We start from the raw sequence: 10644 nt of genomic DNA, 5'->3' as shown, positions 1-10644 counted from the left end.
GCACTTGCTGTTTGCCTTGTCCATCAACCCAGTGAATCTCAGGATGAGTTGGCTGTGCTTCAGTGCTTGCTTCTTCCTTTAACAGCTCATCATGATGTTTGCTTGATTCCTTGTACTCTTGGTCTTCTTCTTTGAAGACATTAAAGCTAAGCTGCTCATCATGGATTCTCAGTATTAGCTCCCCTTTCTCCACATCTATGAGTGCTCTAGCAGTAGCGAAAAATGGTCTCCCCAGTATGATTAGGTGCAGGTGACTCTCTTCCATGTCCAGGATGACAAAGTCTGTTGGGAGAAAGTATTTTCCAACTTTGAGTAACACATTTTCCACCACTCCTATTGCTTGCTTTTGAGTCTTGTCAGCCAACCTTATGACTACATCTGTGGGTAGTATCTCATTGATCTGCATCCTTTTCACCAGGGATAGGGGCATTAAGTTGATGCTTGCTCCTAAATCGCAAAGTGCTCTATCAAAAAGTGTCTCCCCTATGGCACAAGGGATGTGAAAACTCCCTGGGTCTCTTCTTTTTGTAGGTAGCTCAGGTTGAATCAGAGCACTACATTCTTTGTTCATCACTATAGTCTGGCCCCCCTTGAGTGAACTCTTCCTGGGAAGAAGTTCCTTCATATATTTGATGAATGCTGGCATTTGCTGAATGGCCTTGATGAATGGTATGTTCACATTCAAGGATGCAAACAAGTCCAAGAACCTTGAGTATATTCTCTTTCCCACAGCACCCTTAAGCAGTTGGGGAAATGGTGCATATAGTCTCAGCAGCTCCTGTTGTGAGATTTCTGGTCCTCGATGGTCTTTCTTCTCCTTCTCTACTAAGGTATCTTCAGGTTGTCCTGACAGGTTGCTTGACTTGTCTTCAATCTCCTTATCATTTGTAGTGACCATGTTGCAATCCTCCCATCTTACTTTCTTCATTTCACCTCTCGGATTCTTCTCCGTGTCACTTGGAAAGCTATCAGTGGGTCTGGGAATCTTCTCAGATAAATATCCCACTTGGAATTCCAGCTTCTTGATTGCTTCTCCCCGATTCTTCATACTGGCTCGCACCTCCTCTTTGAACACCTTATTGTCTTGAATGTCTTTGCATATGCTTTCAAGGAGGGTTTCTATCTTTGAGTTTCTGTCATCAAATGATGGTAGGTTGGAATTATGGGTAGATGGATAAGATGTGTTGATGTGGGGGTGTTGATATGTCCTCTGTGTGAATTGTTGATGAGCTGCATTGTTGTTGGAGTTGTAACGTCTCTGGTCTTGGCTTTGCTCTTGCTGATTCTCCCACCCAAAGTTTGGGTGGTTCCTCCATCCAGAGTTGTATGTCTTGGAGTATGGATCATGGTTCTGTCTAGGTGAATTCCCAATGTAGTTGGCTTGCTCAAGGTCCTTTTCTTCAACTTCTTCTTGAGTTGTTGATGAGGTGGTGATTGCTGCCACTTGGTTCCTCTCCATCTTCTTGGTGAGGTCAGCTAACTGCTTGGTAATGCGCTTGTTCTGAGCCAGCAGATCATCTACATTGTTTAGCTCCATTACCCCTCTAGTATTATCTCTTTCGGAAGCATAGAAGTAGTCATTCTCAGCTATAGTTTCAATGACATCTATGGCTTCCTCAATGGTCTTCTTCTTGTTCAAAGAACCTCCAGATGAATGGTCTACGGCCTTTTTTGATTCATATAACAGTCCTTCATAGAAGATGTGCAGCTGCACCCATTCATTAAACATATTTGGTGGACACCTTCTTGTTAAGTCTTTGAACCTTTCCCAAGCTTCATAAAGTGTCTCCCCATCTTGCTGTCTGAACGTCTGTACTTCAGTTCTCAGCCTATTGATCCTTTGCGGGGGGTAAAACCTTGCCAAAAACTTATTCACTACCTCCTCCAATTTTTTAGGCTTTCTTTTGGGAAGGATTTGAGCCATTTGAATGCCTTGTCCCTGAGTAAGAAAGGGAACAAAAGCAGCCTATAGACATCCTGGTGGACTCCATTAGACTTCACTGTGTCACAAATCCTCAAGAAGATGGTCAAGTGTTGATTCGGATCTTCTTGAGCACCTCCTCCAAATGAGCAATTATTCTGCACAAGAGTGATGAGCTGAGATTTTAGCTTGAAATTGTTGGCATGGATGGTTGGCTTTTGGATGCTACTTCCGCAGTTCCCTGGGTTTGGGTTGATATAAGAGCCCAAGACTCTTCTATCCTCACCACCAGGATTTGCTCTACCTCCTCCACCATGGTTGTGAACCTCTTCGTCACGATGGTCTTCCATGGTTGTTTCAAAGTATTCTTCAAAGTGTTCTTCCTCTTCTTCAGCACCAACCACACGTTTTTCTTTTGCCTCCCTTCTTAATCTCAAGAAGGTTCTCTCAGGTTCAGAATCAAAGGAAGTTGAAGCCCCGCCTCTTTTCCCTGTCATACAACCAACAGAGTACAAGAAAAGAAAAGAAATGCAGAGAGTATTTCGTTAGGATTACTGTTAGTGTCAGTGATGCATTATATCAAACAGTTAGTGGGGTTAGTGAACTGAATTGTAAATAACAAAGAAAAACTAAGAAACATGGGAGGGGAGAAATTAACTAAGACAGAAAGCAAATTACTCAAACAGAAAATTAAATCAAACAAAACAAAAATACTCAATCTAGTGATCCTCTAATGTAATCATTGTCGATGCACAATCAATCCCCGGCAACGGCGCCATAAACTTGATCGGGGGAAAACTTGTCTCTCAACAAATCTCCATTCGGCAAGTGTACCGAATTCGTCGTCAAGTAAAAACTCACAATAGAGTGAGGTCGAATCCCACTAGGATTGATTGATCAAGCAACTTTAATTAGAGGAATGTTCTAGTTGAGCGAATCCATGAATAGAGTTGATAGTTGCAGAAAATAAAACGGCGGGAAAGTAAACGACTGAAAGTAAATTGCAGAATTGTAATTGGGCATGGGGGAATTGCTCATAAAAGTAAATTGCAGAAATTAAAGAGAATGGGTAAGATCAGAAATGGGGAGTTCATTGGGCTAAGGAGATGTTGCATTCTCCGGATCAATTTCATTCTCATCTCTTCCTCAATCAATGCACTCATTGATCTCCTTGGCAATCTTAAGTGATTGAACAATAATTTCTTGTGGTTCAATCTCTCAAATCTTGATCAATAGCCAATTCCATGGTCAATTGCTCATGAGAAGAGATAAAGTATGGTCACTGATTATACCACATGCATTTCCCAAATCAAGTGTTGAGAGAGTTATAGCCACATACCCATCCACACCTAATTTGGTCCAGCATGAGAAAGAATTTCTAGCTGATCTCTTCATTCCTCTTTCAAGGTTCCGAAGAGATCCAAGTTTGAATAGTTTCTTTTCCAAGATAACTATCCAATTGGATGAAGATCGAAAGCTTTCAAGTAAAATCAAGAGGAAAGATAGAAGAAGAATAATGAAAACTAGTATTGATCCATCGAATTACAACAGAGCTCCTTAACCCAATGAAAGGGGTTTAGTTGTTCATAGCTCTAGAAATCAAAATCAAAGATGGAGAATACATGATAAAGCTAGAAGTGCAGAGAAAGTAAAATACAAAAAGTAGTTCTATTTCCTCGCTCTCCGTCCGTCTTCTTAAACAATTCAAAGCTACCCCTATATATACTACTCTTCTAAGCTTCTAGTTGGCTCTTCAAGTCTTGGGCCTTTGGACCTTGAGTTTGAAGCAGTTCCTTTCTTCATTTGGGCTTGGCTTTACTTGCAGAGAAAAAGTGTGAAGTGGGTAGAGACTTCAGCTCAAGACGTTAGGGGTGTTTAACATTTAGTGAAGTATAAGTTTGAGAACGTTAGTGACACTTAACATTGTCACTACGTTCCAATGCACCCCTTAGCCTCACGTTAAAGCCCACGTTAACTAGGTTAACGTGGCTTCTAACGTGGCTTTTGCCAACCTTCGAGAGTGTTAGTGACACTCAACATTGTCACTAACGTTCCAGTGTGCCCCTTCTTGCTTCACGTTAAAGCCCACGTTAACTAAGTTAACGTGGCTTCTAACGTGGCTTTTGCCAACCTTCGAGAACGTTAGTGACACTCAACATTGTCACTAACGTTCCAATGTGCCCATAGGTCACACGTTAGAGTTCACGTTAACTAGATTAACGTGGCTTCTAACGTGGCCACTCTTAGCCATCCCAACGTTAGTGACAATGTTGAGTGTCACTAACGTTGGCCCATCCTTCATTCCTCATCGTTAGCTTCCACATTAACCAAGTTAACGGGGAAGTTAACGTGGCTCTTGGGGTTTGTGTGGTTGCTTCAATGTTAGTGACAATGTTGAGTGTCACTAACGTTGTCGACAACTCTTCATCTCGTACGTTAGCTCCTACGTTAACCAAGTTAATGTGGGAGTTAACGTGGTACTTTGCACCTTAGGCCAACGTTAGTGACAATGTTGAGTGTCACTAACGTTGGCTTTTCTTCCCCCTTTAACGTTAGAGGCCACGTTAACTAGGTTAACGTGGCTCCTAACATGGTCATTTGTGAGCAATTGCCAATGTTAGTGACAATGTTAAGTGTCACTAACGTTGGCTCAACTTCTCTTTTCCACGTTAGAGTTCACGTTAACTTAGTTAACGTGACTCCTTAATGTGGCATTGATGGCTTTTGAGAGTGTTATTGGCAATCACTTTTCTCCTTAGCCTTGTAAGTTACTCCCATTCTTTGCTTACTTTGTTCCTGAAATCAAGCAATAAGGTGCATCAAAGTTCTAATCCAAGTCATGGGGGATGCAATATCAATTTTGTCATTAAAATCATGCAAAATCATCATGAAATCATGTAAAATGCACATTGCATGCTTGAATCAGGATGTAAATGATTTTCTACCCAAAACTAGCTTATTTCCTAGGAAAATGCAATGAAACTACCTAAAAACAGTAAAGAAAAGGTCAGTGAAACTGGCCAAAATGCCCTGGCATCACGGTGACGCCCTATATACAGCTTGCCATAGAAAGGAGTATGAAGGATTGGATGAAGGCAGTAGGAAAGCAGAGATTCAAGAGGGATAAAGCATCTCCATATACTTATCTGAAATCCCACCAATGATTTACATAAGTATCTCTATCTTTATTTTATGTTCTATTTATCTTTTAATTATTAAAGCTCTATAACCATTTGAATCCGCCTGACTAAGATTTACAAGGTGACCATAGCTTGCTTCAAGCCAACAATCTCCGTGGGAACGACCCTTACTCACGTAAGGTTTATTACTTGGACGACCCAGTGCACTTGCTGGTTAGTTGTGCGAAGTTGTGAAGAAGAGTGATATTACAATTGTGCGTACCATGTTTTTGGCACCATTGAGATCACAATTTCGTGCACCAAGTTTTTGGCGCCGTTGCTGGGGATTGTTCGAGTTTGGACAACTGACGGTTCATCTTGTTGCTCAGATTAGGTAATTTTCTGTTCAAAAAGTTTTCAAAAATCTTTCAAAATTTTTCTTCTTTTTCATTTTTCCAAAAATAATTTTCGAAAAATCCAAAAAATTTTTATAAAATAAAAAAATCAAAAATATTTTGTGTTTCTTGGTTGAGTCTAGTGTCAATTTTTAAGTTTGGTGTCAATTGCATGTTTTAAAAATTTGTGCATTTTTTGAAAATTTCATGCATTGCTTTCTTCATGATCTTCAAGTTGTTCTTGACAAGTCTTCTTGTTTGATCTTTACATTTTATTGTTTTGTGTCTTTCCTTGTTTCTCATATGCATTCTTGAATCCTTAGTGTCTAAGCATGAAAAATTTCTAAGTTTGGCGTCTTGCATGTTTTTCTTTTCTTAAAAATTTTTCAAAATAAGTTCTTGATGTTCATCATGATCTTCAAAGTGTTCTTGGTGTTCATCTTGACATTCAAAGTGTTCTTGCATGTATCATGTGTTTTGATTCATAATTTTTATCTTTTAAGTCATTTAGTTGTTTTTCTCTCTCCTCATTAAAAATTCAAAAAAATAAAAAATATCTTTTCCTTATTTCTCTCATAAATTTCGAAATCTTTGGGTTGACTTAGTCAAAAATTTTCAAAATAATTTGTTTCTTGTTAGTCAAGTCAATATTTCAATTTCAAAAATCCTATCTTTTCGAAATCTTTTTCAAAAATAAAATCTTTTCATTTTTTATTATTTTCAAAAATTTTAAAAAATTGATTTTCAAAATCTTTTTCTTAATTTTATTTCATAATTTTCGAAAACTTTACTAACAATTAATGTGATTAATTCAAAAATTTGAAGTTTGTTACTTTCTTGTTAAGAAATGTTCAATCTTTAAATTCTAGAATCATATCTTTTAGTTTCTTATTAGTCAAGTAATCAATTTTAATTTTAAAAATAAAATCTTTTTGATTTCCTTTTCAAATCTTTTTCAAAATATATTTTCAATCATATCTCTTTAATCACATCTTTTTCAAAAATTTAATTTTAAAAATCTTTTCTAACTTCCTATCTTTTCAAAATTGATTTTGAAATCTTTTTCAACTAACTAATTGACTTTTTGTTTGTTTTACTATTTTTTATCTTTTTCAAAACCACCTAACTAATTTTCTCTCTCCCATTTTCGAAAATTCCTCACCCTTTTTCAAAATTATTTTTAATTAACTAATTGTTTTAAATTTTAATTTTATTATACTTCTTCCTTTACTTTCGAATTCTAACTAATAATTAAAATAAAAATAAAAATATTTTTCTTCTCTTTTCTTCTAATTTTCGAATTCCCTCTCTCTCTCATCTTTTCCTATTTATTTATTCATTTACTAACACTTATCTTCATCTCAAAATTTGAACCCTCTCTTCTCCTCTGTGTTTAAATTTTTCTATTCTCCTTCTTTTATTCTTTTCTTCTTCTACTCACATAAGGGAATCTCTATACTGTGACATAGAGGATTCCTCTTTTTTTTTGTTTTATTCTTTTTCATATGAGCAGGAGAAAGGACAAGGACATTCTTGTTGAAGTAGATCCTGAACCTGAAAGAACTCTGAAGAAGAAGCTAAGAGAAGGTAAAACACAACAATCCAGATAGAGAAAACCTTACAGAGAATCTCGGAAAAGAAGGAGACATGGCCGAACCCAACAACAATGCAAGGAAGATGCTTGGTGACTTTACTACACCAAATTCCAACTTACATGGAAGAAGCATCTCAATCCATTCCATTGGAGTAAACAATTTTGAGTTAAAGCATCAATTAGTTTCTCTGATGCAACAGAATTATAAGTTTCATGGACTTCCATCAGAAGATCCTTTTCACTTCTTAACTGAATTCTTGTAGATCTGTGATACTGTTAAGACCAATGGGGTTGATCCCGAGCTCTATAGGCTTATGCTTTTCCCTTTTGCTGTAAAAGATAGAGCTAGAGTATGGTTGGACTCTCAACCTAAAGATAGCCTGAACTATTGGGATAAGCTGGTCAGAACTTTCTTAGCCAAGTTCTTTCCTCCTCAAAAGCTGAGTAAGCTTAGAGTAGATGTTCAAATCTTCAGACAGAAAGAAGGTGAATCCCTCTATGAAGCTTGGGAGAGATACAAGCAACTGACCAAAAAGTGTCCTTCTGACATGCTTTCAAAATGGACAATCATGGATATATTCTATGATGGTCTGTCTGAATTGTCTAAGATGTCATTGGACCACTCTGCAGGTGGGTGATAAACCCCGATTTTGTGGTTTATCTTGTGCTTATTTTGGGGATTTTTATCAATATTTTTCACATTTATTCACAAGAAATGCATGGTTTACTGTTCACTTCCCAATGTTGCTCCATTGAAGAAAACATGCTTATTTTGTCTTAGAATTGCTATATTTTGATCCTCTTTATTGCCATTCGATGCCATGACGTATTTGTTTAGTGATTTCAGAATTAGTAGGGTAAGAATGGCTTAGAAGAGAGAAGGAAAGCATGCACAAAAGGAAGGAACATGAAGAATTGGATATTGGGAATTGCAGCATCAGCGCGCACGCGCATATCACGCGCACGCGTGGATGAAGATAGCTGGAATCGGCGCGCAAGGATGGACGCATCTGCACAGGCCAAAGAATTTCCATCGACGTGCACGCGCAACTGGCGCGCTAGCGTGGATCGCAGAAGCAATCGGCGCGAGCGCACGCATGACATGCACGCGTGGGAAGCTACACGTGACCTCATTAAAAGAAATCATGCCTGGTAATTTCTGAGGCTGAATGGGCCCAAATTCAGGCTGCTTCTGCATGGAAAAGACCCAAGGATGCTAGGGAGAAAGGGGGGATCAATCATTTTGCACTAAGACACAATTTTTCTAGTTTTCTTAGGTTCTTTTGCTCTCTAGAGGAAGAAACCCTTGTTCTTCCCTAGATCTAGCTTTGGATTGATCTTCTTTGTTGACTCTGAATTGGGTTTTGTTAATTACCACTTTTGATTACTCAATTTGAATTTCCTAGTATATTTTCACTTAGATCTTGTGTTGATTTATTGATTTTTATCAATTGTCACTTTATACCCAATTTCTGAATGTTATGAATCTTGAGTTGTTGATGTTTGATTGATGATTTTTATGTTTCATTGTATTGTTTGAACTCTTGTTAGTTAATAATTGTTAGTAGTTATTTGTTGATCTCAATTTAATTACCATTTGAACATGTCTTTTGTTAATGCTTACCAAGTGTTTAATGAATTGTTTACCTTGATTATGGAGTAGTTCTTTTTACTCTTGTTTTAGGCTAAGGGAATTGGGTAAGCTTGAGTCATTGGGTCTAATGGAATTGATGATTTGAGAGTCCTTAGTGGTCAATTTGATACCCATTAACACTATCCTACTACTAGGTTAATTAGTAGTGAGGTGCGGCCTTATGGGTTGATGTTGACCAAACCACTTGACGTACTTCAAGTTTGGAAGTATACTGAGTGAGTTCGGCTCCTTATAATTGTCAGGATATGGTTGTTAGACAAGGATGGTGACCCCAATTCCCATGCCTAACCAAGAGTTGCTTTTATCATTCATATTTGAAAACCAATTTCTCAGTTGTCTTGTTTAGTTGTAATTATTGTTTAGTCAAGAGTAGAATTAAATTGAATATGGTTTCCTTAGTTTGAATTCATTCACATCTTGCTTGTTATTTGAATTAGTTCATTACCTCTTTAAATTTATTATTTGTTAAGATTCCTAATTTACTTTCTTGTTAATGAATCACAACCCCGGATTTCCAACCAATGTTGAAATACATGTTTGCCCACTCTTCTGAGATGACCCGAGGTTTAAATACTTCGGTTATTTCATTGGGGTTTGAACTTGTGACAACCAATTCCATTCTAAATTTGATCCGCGAGGATTTTTGTTAGTAGAGCTATACTTGCAACGCAATTTTCATTAAGAAAATCTCTTCCAATACATCACCGCGTGCCTATCAAATTTTTGGCGCCGTTGCTGGAGAGTGGTTGCAACATATGCCTTAACATTGGTTGTGTGAATATGTGAATAGTGTAGATAGCTTGTTTGTTTTGTTTGTTTTCAATACTTAGTTATAGTTTAGCTTCTTTTATTTTTGTGCTATGACTTCCAAGTGTGATGACTCGGTCCCAACCAAGTTCTAGCTTAGCCAATTTTGATCCCAAGATCGAAAGAACTTTGTTACACACTCGGCAAGCTAGACAGCGGTTGGAATACACGCCTAGTACTTCGGTCTCCCTTGAGGAACATACTGAATCACTAGACGGTACCGAGAGCGATTTGGAGTCTTCTACTTCCTATTCTTCTATTGGTATTACTAATACATCTCTGCATTCTATAGGTGAACCACACATGGTGGAACCACGCCGGATCACTTTACATGAGCAATGAGCTCCGGATATTGTGCTTCAACCATTGCAAGTAAGATATCCCAACCTTGATCCAAACTTTGAATCCCGACATTTAAAGGATTTTCAGGTTGCTTGTTCTACTACTAGAAGGCATGGAGCCGATGAGGTGGCTATCATGGTCTTTGCTTTTCCCTTCTCCCTTGAAGCACAAGCAAAGACATGGTTCTATTCATTACCAGATGAGATTGCTACCAATTGGGATTTCTTGAGAAGAGAGTTTTTAAACAAATTCTTTCCACCAGAGAAGACCAACTACATCCGGAAAGAGATTTTGGGCATAATGCAAAGAGATCAAGATAGCCTGTATGAATATTGGTCTAGATTCAAGAGGTTACTAGAGTCTTGTCCACACCATGGAATGAACACTCACTTGCTCATTAGCTACTTCACCGGAGGTCTTTGTGTGGAAGATAGAAGATTGCTCACCGCTTCTAGCGGTGGTTCCCTTTCGAAGAACAAGACGGAGGGAGAAGCTTGGAGTTTGATAAAGGATGTAGCCGAAGCTACGCAACACAAAAGAGTGAGAAGTAACCCTCTCAAGGGTATGGTAGAACCGTCCCCCTCCGAAGCAAGTCTAACCAAAGCACTTGGGGATATGACCACCATTCTCACCCAATTCCAAAAGGATCAAAAGGAGTTCTAATCCATCCAAGCCGTCCAAGCCCCACCTCCAGTCGCTCAACATGAAGGCCCTCCTAAGATTTGTGGTTTGTGCTCTAGCACCACACATTACACCGATTAATGCCATCAAATTCAAGAGGAGCACGCCCTTGTAGTGGCCAATGTGAATTA

General features: G+C 38.2%; 1 non-coding gene across 1 annotated transcript; it reads right to left on the bottom strand.

Annotated features, from left to right (window-relative positions):
- Positions 1 to 7475: 7475 nt before the first annotated feature.
- On the bottom strand, positions 7476 to 7583 carry LOC112713655 (small nucleolar RNA R71). The gene has a single exon (XR_003158626.1). It is a non-coding gene; the product is annotated as a small nucleolar RNA R71 (small nucleolar RNA).
- Between the last annotated feature and the right edge of the window lie 3061 nt (positions 7584 to 10644).

Source organism: Arachis hypogaea, chromosome 9 (genome assembly GCF_003086295.3).
Source record: "Arachis hypogaea cultivar Tifrunner chromosome 9, arahy.Tifrunner.gnm2.J5K5, whole genome shotgun sequence".
Classification (NCBI taxonomy): domain Eukaryota; kingdom Viridiplantae; phylum Streptophyta; class Magnoliopsida; order Fabales; family Fabaceae; genus Arachis; species Arachis hypogaea.
The sequence above is the reverse complement of the archived record's forward strand: the minus strand, read 5'-3'. Positions and strand labels throughout refer to the sequence as shown.